Source organism: Cyanistes caeruleus, chromosome 1, assembly GCF_971803275.1.
Source record: "Cyanistes caeruleus chromosome 1, bCyaCae1.hap1.1, whole genome shotgun sequence".
Taxonomy (NCBI): domain Eukaryota; kingdom Metazoa; phylum Chordata; class Aves; order Passeriformes; family Paridae; genus Cyanistes; species Cyanistes caeruleus.
Window position 1 is genome coordinate 46,676,958 of NC_141701.1, and position 17,341 is coordinate 46,694,298.

General features: G+C 40.3%; 1 long non-coding RNA gene across 1 annotated transcript; it reads right to left on the reverse strand.

The window, feature by feature from the left end:
* Positions 1–528: 528 nt before the first annotated feature.
* Positions 529–14,071, reverse strand: LOC147655474 (uncharacterized). The gene is made up of 3 exons (XR_015287085.1): positions 12,582–14,071; positions 11,028–11,140; positions 529–1,063 (listed from the first exon to the last, which is right to left on the reverse strand). It is a non-coding gene; the product is annotated as an uncharacterized LOC147655474 (long non-coding RNA).
* Positions 14,072–17,341: the final 3,270 nt, after the last annotated feature.

Here is a 17,341-nt window from a genome sequence, read left to right on the forward strand (position 1 = left end):
CATTTTAAGACCTGATGTGTAGCATGTTTTCCCTGTTTTCTTGTTTTTTCCCACACTTGGTTCTGTCCCTTTTTTACTCTTGAAAGTTGCACCACCTTCTCTGTAGCCTCTACTGCTATCATATGCTGTAGTTATATCTCATGTCATGAATGCTTTTTCATCTCCTCATCTTTTCCCACTTCTCTCTCACCCCTCTTGTTCATCTCAAACAGACATCATCTGCAAGTTGTCCTGTCCTTCTCCTCTTCACCACCAGTAACTCACCAAATCCTCAAACAGTAGCACAGCCCTGGACATCACAAAAGTGAACTACAGGACAAAATCACTAAATGTCTTCAGTGCATAAGAGAAAATGGAAGGAAACCTTCAAGCAGTTAAGAATATCTGTTTAAGGGAGGAGACACAAGATTCAAGCACAATGTTGTCCAGTTTGGTGGTTACTTTTCATGCCAAGCAGCATGCTAGAGTGGACAAGGCAGAAAGCAGCTCTTTACGCAATCACAGGTCTCAAAACCCCTGAGCATCATCAGGTCATCAAACATTTTTTATTTATATCCATCTTCTTGTTAGACTTGAAATAACCTTTCCTGTGACATACTCTGACCTGGAAGAATTTACCCATGGATTTAAACCTTCACAGATCCATAGGGAGTCGATCAATGGGTGCTGTCACCTGCAATTCCGTTCTATGTAACAGCTTCCTTCTCAAAAAAAGGTATTTCATTTAAATTAATTTTGTAATTTAGCAATTAATTTTGTTTTAAAAGTTTGATTTTTCAACTTTCCTTGAGTATTTTATAGACATAAACACCCACCTCCATATTTATATGCTAGTGTCATAGCATCTTCACGAATCCATGATACCTAAAATTATTATCTTTTTTTCAATGAGAATAGCATTCACCTTAAATCCTTGAGGCATTGAGAAAATTTCCAGGGGATGCCGTTCAGTTTCTGCAGAACCCTGCTGCTTCCATCTCTATCAAAGTCTGTGACAGTTCTCCTGAGGATTTGCTTCTGCAGAAACACAGGTGTTAATTCTCAGCAACTCTGCATGTCCAACCTGCTGTGAAAATTACAGAAACTCAGAGCTGTTCTAATTTCTTCTGTGCTTCCCACTGCCTCTGAGGGAGCAGCTCTCCAGCACTGTCCCATTTCTTCTCCCAATTTCCTTCCCTGATGTCTATTGGACTTTACAAGGGAAACAGAAGTCATAAGGATGTGTATCTACCAAAAGTGGGGAGTCTCTGAGGGCAACAGCTACATCCTACTGTGAAGATCCACTGCCAATAAGGCCCTTCAACCTAAGCAAGTTAATACACAGATTCCCTAGAGTAGCAGAGTCTCAAGTCATTTTTCTTCATAGAAATAATTGTTTAATCAGCTCAGGAAAGTGTGAGTAAATGTTGATGTTCTTTTCTGAAAGGGTAAGGTGGAAAATTCCTTTCCTTATTGAACAATGTTTTAGCTATTTGTGCAGATCTCCTGTACTTATCTGAAAGATGGAGGAAGATTAGAGTGTTATAAACATTTCCCATTTCATGTGCCATGTACTGGGGCTTCATAACTAAACTTCTCCAGGCTAAGTCCATAATTTAAATAACACTGGAATATCAAAAAAAATCAAACTTTCCTTTCCAGGACCATAGGATGCCTGAAAGTCTAGATCCAAACTCATACTTCCAAGAAGCTTGAATGTGGCCACATTATTGATTTAAATTGGAGTTTTTCTCATGTTACTCCCTAAATCTGGTGGCTGCTTAGGTGCTATCTAATATACAGAATTATTTGAGTGCGAAGTCATTACATCAGGGTTGCAGAGAGCATTATCTATCATACTTGAAGCAAGTCTATTGACGCTTGAGGCTTTTCAGGCCATTTCAAAATAATACTGTTCAAATTTAGGACTCTCTACTAATTTATTGGTAGGAATATTCTGATCAGTCATATACTAGCCTCCATGCTGATGTTTTCAACACCCACACCATTTCCATTCTCTGGAATCGCCACCTTTATTTCACTTCTAAACTATCAGTCTTCATTCTGCTAGTCCTTTCTTTCATCCTGCTTTCCTTCAAAATTCTTTTTCCTTCCCTTTTCTTTTTCTTTCTTAACCAATTAAAACAGAAATTGAACTAACATGACATTTACCTCTGCTGTAACATGTGTCTTCATGGTGGTCCAGATCCCTTCCCAATACTGTATCTGGATTATTTTTTTAGATTTATGGCATAAACTCTATTCCACTGTATGGGCAGCGTAGCGCAATAAGGCCTGATTTTTAAGTTGCCCTATATGATTACAGATAATTATTACTCATAATTAAGAATATTGAAATTTCCAGAACATTATTTCTTACTAAGATCACAATCCAAAGATTACTGAAGCTAGAGGAAGGACTTCTGCTGATGTGAATGGTCCTCACTTCAGGCCAGGGCACTCTAGTTGGTGTAGTCCAAAATGAGGACTCAACACTTGGGAAGTTAATGTATACTAAATCAAATCTTTTGAGGATGAGTCATCACTACACTCAGCTCTGCTCAGTGACATTTAATAATAGTGTTACAGATTTCCCAAAGTAGCCTTTTATATCTGCATAAAAATGTAAGGAAGCAAATACTGAACCAGCTTGTTGTATAATGAAGATGGTAGAAATTGTACAGTTTTTACCGCTGTGATTCTTTTATCTCCTTTCAATTTAACATTCAGAGTTGGTGCTTTTGAAATAGAAAGAAGTTTTCTTAAGGGATAACAACACTGCAGGGCTTGGAATTACACAACTGAATAAGAATATTGAGAAGGCTGCATACATCTCCCAGACAAACACTTCCAAGTAACCACCACTGGTAACCAAACATAGTCCCCCAGCCCATCTCAATGTGAATATGGTTTCCGGAAAGTACTGGCTCATGCAGCACTGTTGCAATAAAAATATTTATTTATAGACTTCTAATAGTTTCTCTATCACAGTTGCAAATTCTGACTTCATTCTTGAGCCTCACTAGGGTATTATTTGCTTGTGGAGGGAGTGCAGAAATACAAGGCAAAACAACCCATTAAATATAAAAAAAGGTCTCTTGGATTTCATCACATGGTGTGCACTACTTTGTGGCTTTCCAAAGGATGATGTAAAGCATCAAACCACAGTTGTCTTATATCTCCTGCAAGCTCTGGGATTTCAAATGGTCTTGTAGGTGCTAACTTCTCCCAAAACCATGACCTGCTGTTAGAAGATAAGTTTTGCTGAGTTCTCTGAAGTCAGCTCCACCAGGAGATGGAGCATTTTGTGGGTTTTGTGTTCCTTGCTGCACACAGAAGTCTCTCTGTCTAATCAATCTCTGAGAAAAAAAAACTTGGGAAAGGCTCCCAGACCTTTTCTGTATGAATGAGCTCAAAAGTGAGATATATTTTTATTTTTTTAATGCCAGCACAAGATAAAAACATGAGGTGGATGGGCACAATGTGGGGAGAGAGGTTTTACAGTGCTGGAATCAGAGCAACTCCACACTTTAGGACAGCAGTAAGACAAAAATCCACAATGAAGCACAGTCCAACAAGCTCATGTGAGACTGACTATATCACTACAGACATAGTCATCACCAGACCACTGCAAATATATTGGTGACTATAAACAAACATTAGGAGTCTTACAGCTAGGATGGATGAGCTGAAATGGCAGATTTAAAATGGAACTATCCCTATAGTCACGCATATTATTTAGGAGAACAAAGATGATCAGTGACCAATTGTAATGCTATGATACAAAGGAGACTCAGTCAACAAGTTCATTCAGTTTTCAAAGTACTAGGGAATATAAGATTAAATAATCACCTTAGAAATAATTTGTGATGTGGCTTGGAAGTCCACACACATTAAGCAGTGCATATCTTTAGTCTTCCACATCCCACTGAGGAAGAGAGATAAACAAATCTGGGAAAGCACACAATGATCAGATGCTCCCACGTGCTGCATCTGTGTCAGCTGTAACACAAGGGCTGTTTTTCAGACACAGGAAACAACTCTTCAGATTAGCTAGTCTGACCATTTGCAAGAAGACATGTAAACTGTAGTTTTAGTTGATTTTAAGTAGGATTTTAAAAGAAGGTTCAGGATGCAACTGTGACCCTATAATAGTGAGTATAATGCATTCAAATTCAGTGTCTTCCTTTCAGAGGAAAAAATTTCTAAAAATCACACTAAGTAACACCTGATTTTTAAAAGTAGACCTACAGAAACAAAGCAAATAACTTAAAGCAAAATAAAGAGGGCTTCTATAATATAAAATGTGCTTTTGCTGTTGCAGAAGATGTCTAAGGACTAAATATCAGAGGCTCAGGTTAAAGGTATATTACTCCAAAAGATTCAAACATGCCAGTACAGATAAATGTTAGAATAAATGAGGCTGTTATGAGTAAACAGGTGTTTTTCAAAAAAAAAAAAAAAAAAGAGGAATTCATGCATAGGTGAAGAAACAGATAAGAATACAAACATTTATATTTATAATATTCATCTAAATTTTATATATATGTGTGCTAAGATATACTAATGAAAGCAAGAAAGACTTACAAGCATCCATTCTAGAAAGAGGCAAAAAGAAAGAAAGGGGAAAAAACCCAAAAAGGCCTACAAGAAAGTTTGCGGGATCAAAACTCATCAAAGGGAAACACACTGCAAAATCTACCCAACTTATTTGTATTAGCATGCACATCAGAAGCTAGAAAGTTTTCACACCTCACACATGGGGAATGAGCTTGAAAAATGTATTACAAAAAAGTGTCAGTGAAGATGTTTCAGGCAAAATTAGTAATTCAAATCATAACAAATCAGGAGGTAGGATTTTTTTTTAACCCAAAAGCTCTGAAAGAACTCAAATGTGAAGTTGATCACCACCAAATTTAGCTCGAATCTTAGTTTATCTGACAGTTCTGTTTCATAGCATAGGGCTGAAAAATGGCAGCCATGACACACTCTTTAGAAAAGCTTTGCAAAACTTCAAAAACTACAGACCAGTAAGCCTTACACTGGCACCAGGAAAATGCCTAAAGCCATAGTAATGAGTGGAATTGACAGACACGGGGCTAAGCCAATTTTGGTAAAGTCAGCACCTGTTAGTGTTCCTGAATCTATTTTGAAGAAGTCAGTAAGAGCACCAGTAAGTGGTGTTCAGCTCACTTAGTAGGGTTTATTCATGGCTACAAAGTGTGCTCAGACTTCCAGCTCACAAACCCACTAGGCTTTTATGGAAGATGGATGTCTTTTCTGCTTTTATAAGGCATCACATCAGGATTTCCCAAGGCTCTCAATGATATCCCTGTCTCCACCAAAGCAAATGGGAATCTTGTTAGAAGCAGGATGAGGTTGGGAGCTTTTAAGAATTTTCTGTTCTGTTTATGCATTTGCAGTGGCACATCTTTCCTCCTTCGTTTATTATCTTTCTTGACTTCCTTTTAATGAGATATTTTTATTTGAATTCTACTTTTCTGTTGCTTATCACCCCAAGTGCCTCTGCAGGAGAGTGGGGCATACTGTGCCCTTTGTAAATTAAGTATTAATTACATGATTAATTATTATTATGTGCAGTTCCCTGCAAGGTCTTATACAAAGACAGTTAAAATGCATAAATTCTCCAAGGTATGTCTGCAGAGTGATTATGGACTTCACGCTTATACAAAGCTATTGATTTTTCTCATGTACTCTAGTCTATAATACCATATTCTGTACCAAATAGACACTATTTTACTATGTTCTTCCTCTTTATGATCAAGCTTTGTATAAAATTTTACACAAAGGTAAGGGTAAAAAAAGGAAACTCACACGTAGACAGAAATTTGTTTCCTGAAAAAAGCCTGTTCCCTTGGGAAGTGGGGAAATTGTACTTAATCTTTGTTTTCATTATTTATCCTATATTGCCATTTTGTTTTCACACAACACTACAACAACGTTAATGAACCTTGCAGGCAGTGAAAGGATTTGCACTCATTGGTGAACTCTTAAGAAATATTGCAGGTATTTTTAAACAAAGTCTGCTTTGGCAGCGGTTACCCCACAGCAGCAGCTTGGGTCCATGGGGAATTTACATTTTCATTTATTTCAGAGGCACTTGTGACCCTTTTGGATTTTTGTGCCTCCCAGTTTTCCTCCAGAAGCAGAAGACCAGAAACTGCATGTTGGAGGGTCAGTACAGCCTTCCTCAGGGACATCCTGCACTCACCCCAATTCTGGGAGTTCACAGCACTCAGAGGAACATCCCTCAGAACATTTTCTTCCATTCAGCAAAGCTATGAAGGCAAATGCTTCTGAAAACCCCAAAAGACAGAGATGAAGTGATTGTCATGGAAATTCAGAGGGAAAGAAGGGTACAAACAACATGGGCTGAAGACCCTGCTCCATGGGGCTTCTCCAGTATGGCAGGCCACAGTCCTGGAAACCACAGACGTAGGGACTTCCTGCACCAGGGAGGGTTTGTCTGCACCTTCCTTCCATCTGACTCAAACACAGTCCTGTTCCTTCTCCTCCTGATCCTCACATGATGGTGGTGAGGGAGGGAAGATCTTAGTTAAAAGGTTCAATATGAGAAATTCACATTCTCAGCAGTACTGGAAGTTTTTCTAATCCTATTAAACCTCACTGCTACTGTCATAACAGATGTTCACCAGCAATAATCAAAACAATACAAAAAATACACACCATCTCCTCCCTGGGGAGAGAGAAGTTCTGATTCGCAGATTAGATTTTTTTTTAAGACAAATTGTCATCAATTTCTCTAAAAATGATCTTTTTTGACAACATGCAAGTAGAGAACATTCTCCTCCTCATGCAGGAGTATGGATGCCATTTTCCCCACTGACTATTAAGCCCCCATCCTAGAAGGAGAAATCCATCTGCTTCTATGTCCATAAAACCATCTTTAAACCATCCTTACTGAACATTTTGCTGAACCAACTCAGTCCCATTTGTCAATTGTAGCCTTTGTGTGATTCTTGCAGGCAAGTCAGAAACTATACTAAAACCTTCTTCTGCCCCTCCTGTGGCCCAGGCTGTGGACAAGTGACAACAAGGTGATGGACAAGTAGATGCTTGCAAATGTTGGTACTGTTATTTTATTCTGGGTACAACTTTTTTAAAAAAGCTTTTGTACAACCCTTGATTGTGCAGTAACAACCTTTGATTAAGTCAATAATTTTATTGCAAATTATGTAACTAATCTTCTCCAGTTATTTAAGTATAGTTACATGCAAAAAAATAAATTACCATATTAATAACTATAGTATGGTGAAAGCAGGACTATCTGAGTTGCCCTAATGGCCCAGGGGTCAGTACCCATCTCTGATCAGGTTCAGATGTCGATTTTGTACAGACATTGATACCTGAGCCATAAAAGCCTCAAGGCTATTTCTGTCTTGAATATGAGGCTGGAGAAAGTGGATGTCTGCGCCTACATCTGCACTCCCACTGAGACAAGGTAGAAAGAGACAAGGTAGAAGGAGAGAGCCAGGGGTGCCTTTCCTGCTGACAGATAGGTCAACAACTTCCAGGTATCAGCCAGCACTGAAATGTGGTACAACAGGCAAGTAAGAGCAACCCTCTCTAAAATTATGAAATAGAACAACACAGCTGCCACCACAGAGTTTGCAAGTCCCATTAGAGAGATGGAAAAACACTGGTAGAGTGGAACCAAGTAAGGCATACTTTAGGTACTTGGCACACCAAGTAACCCTCACTTGGAGGAATTGTCTCACAAGTTGACACAAGTTGTGCAATGAGAACTAGAGTTCTGAACAGGAAATCATAAAGGGAGCCAGAACAAAAGCAAAACTTCTTCCTTCCAAGCAGCTTTGACACATGAATGTGAGTACTGCTGGACTGGGACGCAGCTCACTCTGTCCACCAGAGCCAGTGCATGGAAGGAGAGTGGCAAGAGACATGAGCATCAGGGCTCAAGTGTCAAGCCAGCTTGACACTTACCTTCATCCCTGGATTTGAGGCACTCTCCCATTACACATCCTTCAGTAGCATATGCAGCAAAAACACCATCCCAAAACAATCAGGTGTGCTGAACGCAGCTGCAAGAGGCAGAAGGTGGCAGGAGAGGAAATTTCCCTCCACTGCCCTTCTATGGGGCTGAAGAGATCATCCTCAGCTCCCAAACATGGCACTGAAACAGCCCAGAACCCTGCCCCTCATGTCAGATGACCCACCACACTGCAATGCCACCCAGTAGCTTGGCCATGTCCTGGCTCCTGGCGCTGCCTCAGCAGCACATCCAGGAACAGCCACAGCCAATGGTAAAAAGAGGTGGTAAAGCAGAGATGTTCACAGACTCAAACTTTAAGTTCTGTCCCTAAAATGAATTAGAAGCATCTGGCTGTTTTGCTGTTGGTGGGTAATGATGCAGCCCCGTCGCAAGCCCAGATGTGATTCTACATTCCTGCAGCTGTTCTGGTGGGAGTTTCAACACCCGAAACATCTGCTATTGGGAATCAGAGGCACGATACTTACATGATCTTTTAGGGCTGTTATTTTTGTATGTTTGCAATTTTGTTTTTTCCTTTCCTTTGGAAAATACATTCTATTTATGTAACAACACTTTCTGTTCCTCCAGTAGTGACCTCTCCCCCTGTGAGGGTACCCCCACATAAGGTTGTTCTGCATGTCTGCAGCGTTGTGCATGAAACACAGCAGATTCACATGTCACAAATGAGGTTTATGGGGGCTGAAGCTGCAAAACACTATGGTCTGTCATGTAAATATGTATGTAGGGAGCTGCTAAAATGAAATCATTACTGTCTGCTGCAAAAACATGTATCTGGACCATCTTTATAATACAGAAATCTCCATCTATCAGGTAATTACATACTTAGCCTGTGGGAGAAAATGTTGTTTTGACATCCAGTAGTTACTTAAATCCATTCAAAAAAACAAAAAATCATCAAGGCAAAGGAGATGAGAAACCTGTACAGTGACTTTACAAGGACAATAAAGGAAAGATGAAAGCTTTCAGGAGAAAGTGAATTCTGAGCTGTGTAGAGGTGGTGAAGCCTTATAATGCCCAGACTTATCTACTAATTTTTGTAGGGAAAAAAATGCAGTTCAACTGGGACCTCTAAATACCAGGATTAATCCTGAAGTGAAAGTTCATTATTATACTACTCAAACCCATTAGAAACAGATTTTCTAATGGAAATGCTGACTTTGCACTGTAACACAAGCAGTCAATATTATAATTTCTTATTTCCTGTTTCCATGGACAGTTAATACATTGGAAAGAAACAGAGGAACCTGGAAAATTTATACAAGAAACCATGCCATGCCATTTCTTACCACGCTGTTAATTATAGTGCGGTTCCCGCTGTGTGACTTGGCACAGGTTTGCCAGCCCCCTGCATCTGGAAGTCATCCCTTGTCCTCCCGCTTCAGGAAGTTATTCCTACACCTTTTAGGTGCTGCAGAGGACGTGCTACCCCACCAAGACTTCTGTGTGCTGGTCAACACCCACACAGAAGTCTTTTTTCAGAGAAAGCAGTAATCATCACACCTCTGGTCCTCATGTTATTGTAGAGAAGAGAGGGGCGGAAAGGCCACAGTGAGGGTCACAGGGCTGGTGGGAGGGTCCATCTGCACCTTACTGCAGGCAGCACAAAACCCAGGGCAGAGAGGAAAAAGCCAAAATAGGCAGTAAGAGAAGGTGGGGACACCAGGGACAAGGAGGCAGGGGCAGAAAAATCATAGGTGCAAGTGTCAAGAAATAAGAAAATGGAAAGGTTGGTCAGAAAAGGAAGGAAGGAAAGCAGTCTGGAAAACTGCTGCCCTCAGAAACATTGCCTGTAGGAGACGCTTTCTGGGGACGGTCAGAGACACGGCAGAGACCTCTATAATCGAGTTAAGTGTTAGAAGTTTATTTCAGGGCGTGGGGTAGAGAGGTAGAGAGAGAGAGCAAGAGACGGAAAAAGAGCAAGCAAGAGAAAAAAAGAGAGTGCAAAAAGAGCAAAAAGAGCAAAAAGAGCAAAAAGAGCAAAAAGAGCAAAAAGAGCAAAAAAAGCAAAAAGAGCAAAAAAAGACCGAGCTCTTCTATACCACTACTTATATAACCTATACCTTTGAATATTCTATTCCTTAACTAACCAATCTTTCTAAGTATACTAATATAGTAACATTTGTGTACAACCTATAGAAATCGCTATTTTTGCATATTTTTAGTTATCTCAGAGTCCTTCAGACCTTTCCTTATAAGGCTGGGATGAGGGGTCTCAGCTTGGTTTTATTGCAGGAAAGAATGTGTTCTGGCATACCAGCCCGGTTGGTTTCTTTGAATTATTCAAACCGTGCTATCATTTGTATTTCTTCCTTAGCCTTTCTGGCTACAAAATCATATTTATAATTTCTTTCTAATTCTACCTTCCCAACAATTGCCTTATTCATGCACTGCACTGTGGGGCTGTCTGGAGAAGAGCCACTTCTGGACAGGGTAAGGGCTCCTGGGACAAACTGGAAAGCCTTGAATTCCGCCTAAGCATAGGGAAGCAGTGAGGTAATGGAGCTGAGGAGGGAGACAGGGGAGTGGAGGGAAAGGCACATCAAAGACATCATGCAGAAATATTATCTTCTTTCACAGTATGGGACAAATCCCCCATTTCACTCTTCCATGTTTTCTTTGGATTGTTTTCAAGCAAGGCACCCTGGGTTCCTTGCTACCTCTCGAGCAAAGAAACTCCAGCAAAGCAAGACCAGCTCCTCACTTTGGCATCTCAGTCAGCAGTAATTTATATTGCTGTTCCTCCTTAATAAAATCCATCGTGCACTCCAAAAGAGTAACTAGGACACTTAGTTTTTATTCCACATGCATCTCATTTGTCTTCAGCAGGTTCTTCCATAATCTCATCATTATTGCAATCACCCTCTGAGGACAGCTGACTTGCATTAATCAGCTAGGCCTCTCATCCCTCACTAGATTCTTTACAGTTTTACTGTGCCCTTGGGCATCCTAACTTTACTTGAAAAATTAATAAACCTCCCCTCTCTTATCTTACCTTATTAATGTCTGTCTTTGTAACCCATTATCCCTGCATCTCTTCAGTGACCATTTGAGGATGTGGTTACCACCAAAGGATTGTGCCCTGGTGAGGCAGCACACGAGAGTGCCCTACATAATTGAAAAAAAAAGGAAAAAAAAAAAGAAAATGAAAAAAAAAAAAAAAGAGGGATGGAGGCGATGAGAGAAAGAAGGAAAAGGACCATGAAAACTTTCAACCAACAGAATTGTTTACAAGGGAGAATAAAAACATGGGAGATGCTAAGAACACAGTATAGACTATTCAGATTTTTCAAAGAGCTCCTTTTTGCCTTATTCCTCATGTCATATAAGCAGCCCCTTGTCCTGCAGTCCCCCCATGCATACCCCAGATCACACCTGCAGTCCCCCCATGCGTACCCCATCCCTCCCTGCTCCCCTTCCCTCTCACGCACCCTATTAAACATGACTCGCTCATTTTGGATGTTTTGAAATCCTGGTACATTAATCACTTGTGTTTGCACACACTTTATGTGGGTTGTTGGTCATGGTCTGTAGTTATACTGGCTGTCTCCCTTGCTTACTTAAAAGTACAATCCAATTGAAAATAAAGATTTTGCAGGTTTGCTCATTTCACACAGCGATAGCAGCTGGTAAGTGTCTTTTGCAATTCATCAGAGGCCTCCCAGACCACCTGCTCTTGGCATCCTGCAAACAGCTGGCTCTGTGTAAGTACCATAAGCTATTATCTTAATAAATAATGAAATAAAGGAAGAAAGCAGGACAAAACCACGTCTTTGTAAATAACATACATTCACGACTAGCCATTTCTCCTGCTTTGGTGATGAAGAAAATCAAGTTAGGATCCTTTACTGGCTTTAGCAGTACCTTAGCATAGAAGATGGGGATAAATCAACACCAATACATAGGGCTCTGTATTTTCTTTCTTTCTTTTTGAAATCTGCTCTATTTCTGAGAAGGCCATAGGGAGCTTTTATGAAACTTCAGCTAATGTCACCAGATGTCCCACTATTGAGAGGTGACTCTTGGTCTTTGAAAGACTGCCCCACTTAGATTTTTTTTTTTTTTTTAATGAACTTTTGTCCTCTCTTTCTGGTCCCGAGAGTAGGTATGAGGTCACTTTCTCCTCCCCAATGCTCTGCTGCCCATGAGGCTGCTGCCAGGTGTCCTCCAGGCTGGGGGAAGAGCTGCCAGCTTGTCCATCAGTAGACAGGCTGGAGCTAAGGTCAGAAAGGCCATGAGCCACTGGAGTTGGAGCATGAAACACATCCCTATGACTGGGAAGCAGTTTCAGAGATGAGAAGGAGGAAGTAGATGATGGAGGAAACAGTGCCAAAGTATTCCCTCTGAAGACAAATAAAGGTTTTAATAGGAAAGTGCTGCATTTTGGGCACAAAGCCTGTAACTCATAAGGATTTTTATTTTTTAATCTATGAATTCTGCGAGGCGCATCTAACACATTTCTTGCACTGCAAACAAAGGCAATAAATAAATGCAATCTGTTGCATGAATGATTTATATCGGCACAATTTAAATTTAGGGTCTGATTTACCTTATTTTTTTAAATGGCCTCCTGTTTTATGTCTGCCATAAACTGAGGATGCGAGGGGTGGCAGTCGGAGACTTGACTGCCTGAGCAGTGGAGAAAGCTGGGAAGTTCAGAGTCTGCCACGGTTTGCAGACACAAAGCCACTCTTTCTCCCACAGAGGAAAGCCTTGCTCTGCAGGCTGCCTCATTCCCTTTAATGGCAGTCCTCCTGTAGGAAGGTATTAATCACTGCAAGAAAAGATATCTGACCCCAGCTCCTGCTATTGCAAGTGAGGATTGGGAGAAGGGTATTTAAAAGCTTGCTTTTAACATCCTGTAAAAAAAAAAAAAAAATACTTGTGATGGTTTTCACAATTATTTCCTCCCTCTTGTCTTTCAACCACCCTATGATATTTGCTGCTAAAACTGCAGACCAAGGTATCATTCCCTCTCCTGAAATAAGATGGAGCAGCTGACTCCAAAAGTGGGGTGGAAGGGAAGGATCTCTAGTTTGATCCCATCTGTCCCAGGCAGCATTGCTGCACTGACACTGGGATATTTCAGTTTTCTGCCCTCAGAGATCAGTGTCAAGTTAATACCTTGCTGACACAGCACACAGCCAGGAGAGGGTGAGGCAATACTCTGCCTCAGAGAGATGTCTCTGATGGGCCCCTTAAAATCCTGTGACTGACAGGGCCATGCCATGCACTTCTAATGAAACATTTAAATATCCCAGGAAGCATGACAAACGTTCATGACATCAGTGCAAGTTTTTTTGTTTCATGGCAACCTTCCTGCCCTTTCTGGTGCCTCTCTCCTCTTGTTTTCAAGAGCAGTCAGCTCACAGATAAACATGAGATACAAAATATAAACCAGCCAAGCATGACCTCTCCTTTTGGGAGATGCTGGGGACAAACAGCCACAAAGAGAAGTCTTGAAAAAAATTCTGGTGTGAACAGCACCAGTGGCTGGTTTCTGCTGATGCCTTTCTGGACTAATTTCCAAGCCTGCAACATGGCAGATGATCTCTTTGGAGCATTGCTATTCCAGCAGCAGGGCAGCTTATTGAGCGAGCATGGTTTTATGGAGGGAGCCACTCATCCCAGCCTCTGCAGGTAGTTAGTGTTTGCCTGTTAAAATGGGAGCAAAGGAGCAATGGGCTTTGACATCTCACAAGCAGTTAGGCTGCTTTGATGAATGTGGTGAGGTCTCCGGAGAAAAATAGCAGGATGAGTGGCAGCACTTCTGTGGGTGTCTGGGTCTGCAGAGGGTAGAGTGGAAGCTCTAAGTCAGTCTCAGATACTGAATGTTTTGTGGCTTCACTCCTATGGCATTCATGTACTTTTAACACTATAGAGTTGAATCCTACTGAACAGCGTGTGGTATCCTGTGCTTGCACTGAGCTGGAGCCTGAAGCAAAATCCTAGACCTAAATGTTCCTCCATTCTGTGTATGAGATTTTCTTTATGCCCTATATTTTCCAGCTTTTTCTCCTTCTGCCACTAAGCATTTTCTGAAACTTGTGGCTAGAAGCTATAGTTTTTATGATATTTTTAGTACACTGTATGGCTGTTTAAAGTGCACCTTATAAAACTGCAGTCCTCAGCCAGCTCCCTATAAACTGGTTCTGTTTTACATCAGCCAGCTTCAAACCTTCCTTGCCATTTTTCACCCTCCCCTTTTAATAATAAGACAATCTGTAGCAACCATTTCTCTTGCATGTGGTGATGCAGCCTGCTCAGAATTCAAGACAGGAGGCTTTTACTTTCCTTTATTATTTCACCAAGACTAAAATCCTCCAGATACTATTTTCATTTTTAAGAGCAGCCTGGGTAAACACTGAAGATGGAATTAAGAATTTTGCTCTTGACAGAAAGGAGTTTGAATAAAATGAACATGGGATATAGAATAACCTAGCCAGGTACTGAAAAAAAATAGTGATTCATTATGAGAACAGGCTTGATCTATCATAACTGCTTAACTCAGGCTCCAAACATCCTGAAACACATGGGCAGTTCAGATCTCATTTTTGGTCTGGCCAAATCTGTGGTTGAACTGGCCTTTCAATATTAATTTTGAGGAGTTTGGCTTTGCAGCCAGCAGATTTTGTTCTTCTATAGAAAACAATGATGAGCATCGCTCAGAGTGTATGAGTTTTGGTTTACATCTGCTCTTCAACAACAAGGTTATTTCTCTGAGAGTTAAGTGAACTACCATAGAACCTGCAATACCATATTTTTTCTGATGATGTTGACTACTTCTTTTTCCATCAGATGGAATAAGTGTCATCTCCTGTATGATGCTGATGTCTCTAATTAGGAAGTTACAACACTTCTGTTGGAGACTGCCTAGAATAGTCAGCCAAGAGCAGAGCACCACTGCAGCACACACATGGCATATATATGTAATAAGAAACTTAATGCTGTGAAAAAATACCCACCAGTGAATCCCATTCATCACTTGTGCACCAGCCACAGTGGGACTTGTTTTCTGCTTGGATGGGGAACACATGCTTTCAAAACCTCATTAGGGATGAGACTGGGGATGCCAGAAAAAAAGTATTTTTACTCTCTCTGTCATGGTTATTGTTGTTATTTTGTTTCAGTGTTATTTTTGCTGAGTGAATGGAGTACCAAACTCCCATTTGTGGAAGTTCCTGCCAGTCTCTTCTGAATCTCATATTCCTCTCCAGCCCTTCAGTGCTTGCTTGTCTTTCTCCAAGTATTGTCATGCACAAGGCAACATGTTTTTCAAGCTGCCCGCATCTGCTGTTGAAACTCCCGTACTTTAGTTAAAAACTAAAAGTAAATGGAGGATATGGAGTATCAATGGGAGGTAGCACTCAAGCTGATGGTGCAGCAGTGTTAATTACACAATACTTTTATTGAGCAATTCAGTGGTAATTCTTACTGCTATTCCTCCTTAATAAGATCCATTGTGCACCATAAAATAGTAACTAGGACACAGTTTGTATTCCACATGCATCTCATATCTCTTTAGCAGGTTCTTCCATATCCATAATCTCATCATTATTACTATTACCCTCAGAAGACAGTTGACTTGCATTAATCAGACAGGCTGCCATTCCCTTGCCAGATTTTCTGCAGTTTTATTGTGCTTTTGGACATTTTAATTAACTTGAAAAATTAATTAAAAATCTTACCTTATTAATATCTCCTACCTTTCCCCTACTCAGTAATCCATTATCACTGTTTATCATCACTGACCATTCAATTCCAGAATTGTCTTGTAATGGGAGATCACACCAGAATGCCCAGATAATGCTGAAATGATGGGGTGACTCTGAGACATCTTAAAGTGTTCAATTTTGTCTTTTACTTAAAGTACACATGACTGTCGGAGAAGCGAAACCAAATGGCTACAGATCATTAAAGACAATTCCAATTCCTTCCCACTCACAATCCATCATAAATGCTCAGATCTTTCTTCCATGCTTGTACAGTTGGTTGGAGGTTGCCAAAGAATGGATTGAAGGAAATTAAATGAAAGCCAACTCATTTAGAGATGCCATGACACATCCCCTAAACGTGGTCACCAACCATAGTAGTTACAGTTTTACAATGTTCTTTATGAAAAAAAGAAAATTAAACAGAGAGCTATAGAAATTAATAAGGACTCCATGGAAATTACTCTTAAAACATATGCAGTTTAATAGAGAAAAAAACCTTTCTACTGGTATTTTTAAAATAAGCTTCAGAACTCTGTAAAGAGCAGTTGCCTCAACATTAAATTCTTTAGAGTAGTTTAAAATTCACAAGAGGTTGTAATTTTTTGTACAGAAAATGAAATGCTTGTCAGAAAGGGTATTTTTCATACATTTTTTGTCTTTTGTGCCACACAATCTGTCAGCACTATTAATATGATTAAATCATGATTACACTGGCATGAGCAGTTTCACTGGGCCAGCTAGGCTAACAGCAAAGAAGGGCACACCATGCCACAAGGGTGCACAGGCTTGTCCTCAACACTTCCATTGGAGGTGCCAGCTGGGATCTCACCTCAGCTCTTCAGCTCATACATCGGGTGATGCCCAAACTGAAAGATTTGGAAATAAACCAGCAGATTTTTGATTCATTGCACCATTGTTTTTAATTACCTCTGTTTAGTGACCATCCAACCATATGTCAGTGGAGTCACTACAAATTACCTCAGCTTTAAAACTCACTCAGTGTTGTATCTTGATCTTCTGTTAAGAAGGGCCAAGACACACCTGAGCCAGTTCCTCAGGTTTTAGGAACAGGAGTCCTCAGGCTGCTGAAGAGATAGATGATCACTTACCTTGGAAGAGCTCATCTCCCTTGTCCCTGGGAAGGAGAAAGACAGCACCTGTTACTGTATTCATGCACACAGGGTTATCTATATGGAAAATTAAGAAATAAAGCCAGTTTCCTACAAATATCACTTGTGATGCTGAACAACTTTCAGAAGAAATGTGGCCTGCTGGAAACCTGGTAAGATTTGAGCTTTACTTTCCTAACAGTAAGGGAAGCTTGTCCCATCGTAAAAATGTTTGGCTCATGGCTTAGGACATGTAGGTTAAATTCATGGGTATCCTGTCTGTGCAAATAATTTAGATATTTCTTGTCTATCACTTGTAGGCAGAGTCCTGTAAGGAGCTATAACTAACACTACTGCTCAAGAGAGAGAACTAACAGCAGGGGAAAAATGAATTGACTTTTGAAAATTTAAAACAAAAAGAAGTTAATTGTTCCCAACAGATAAAATATAAATTGTGATAGATTGGCATTTAAGAAAACAAAGAG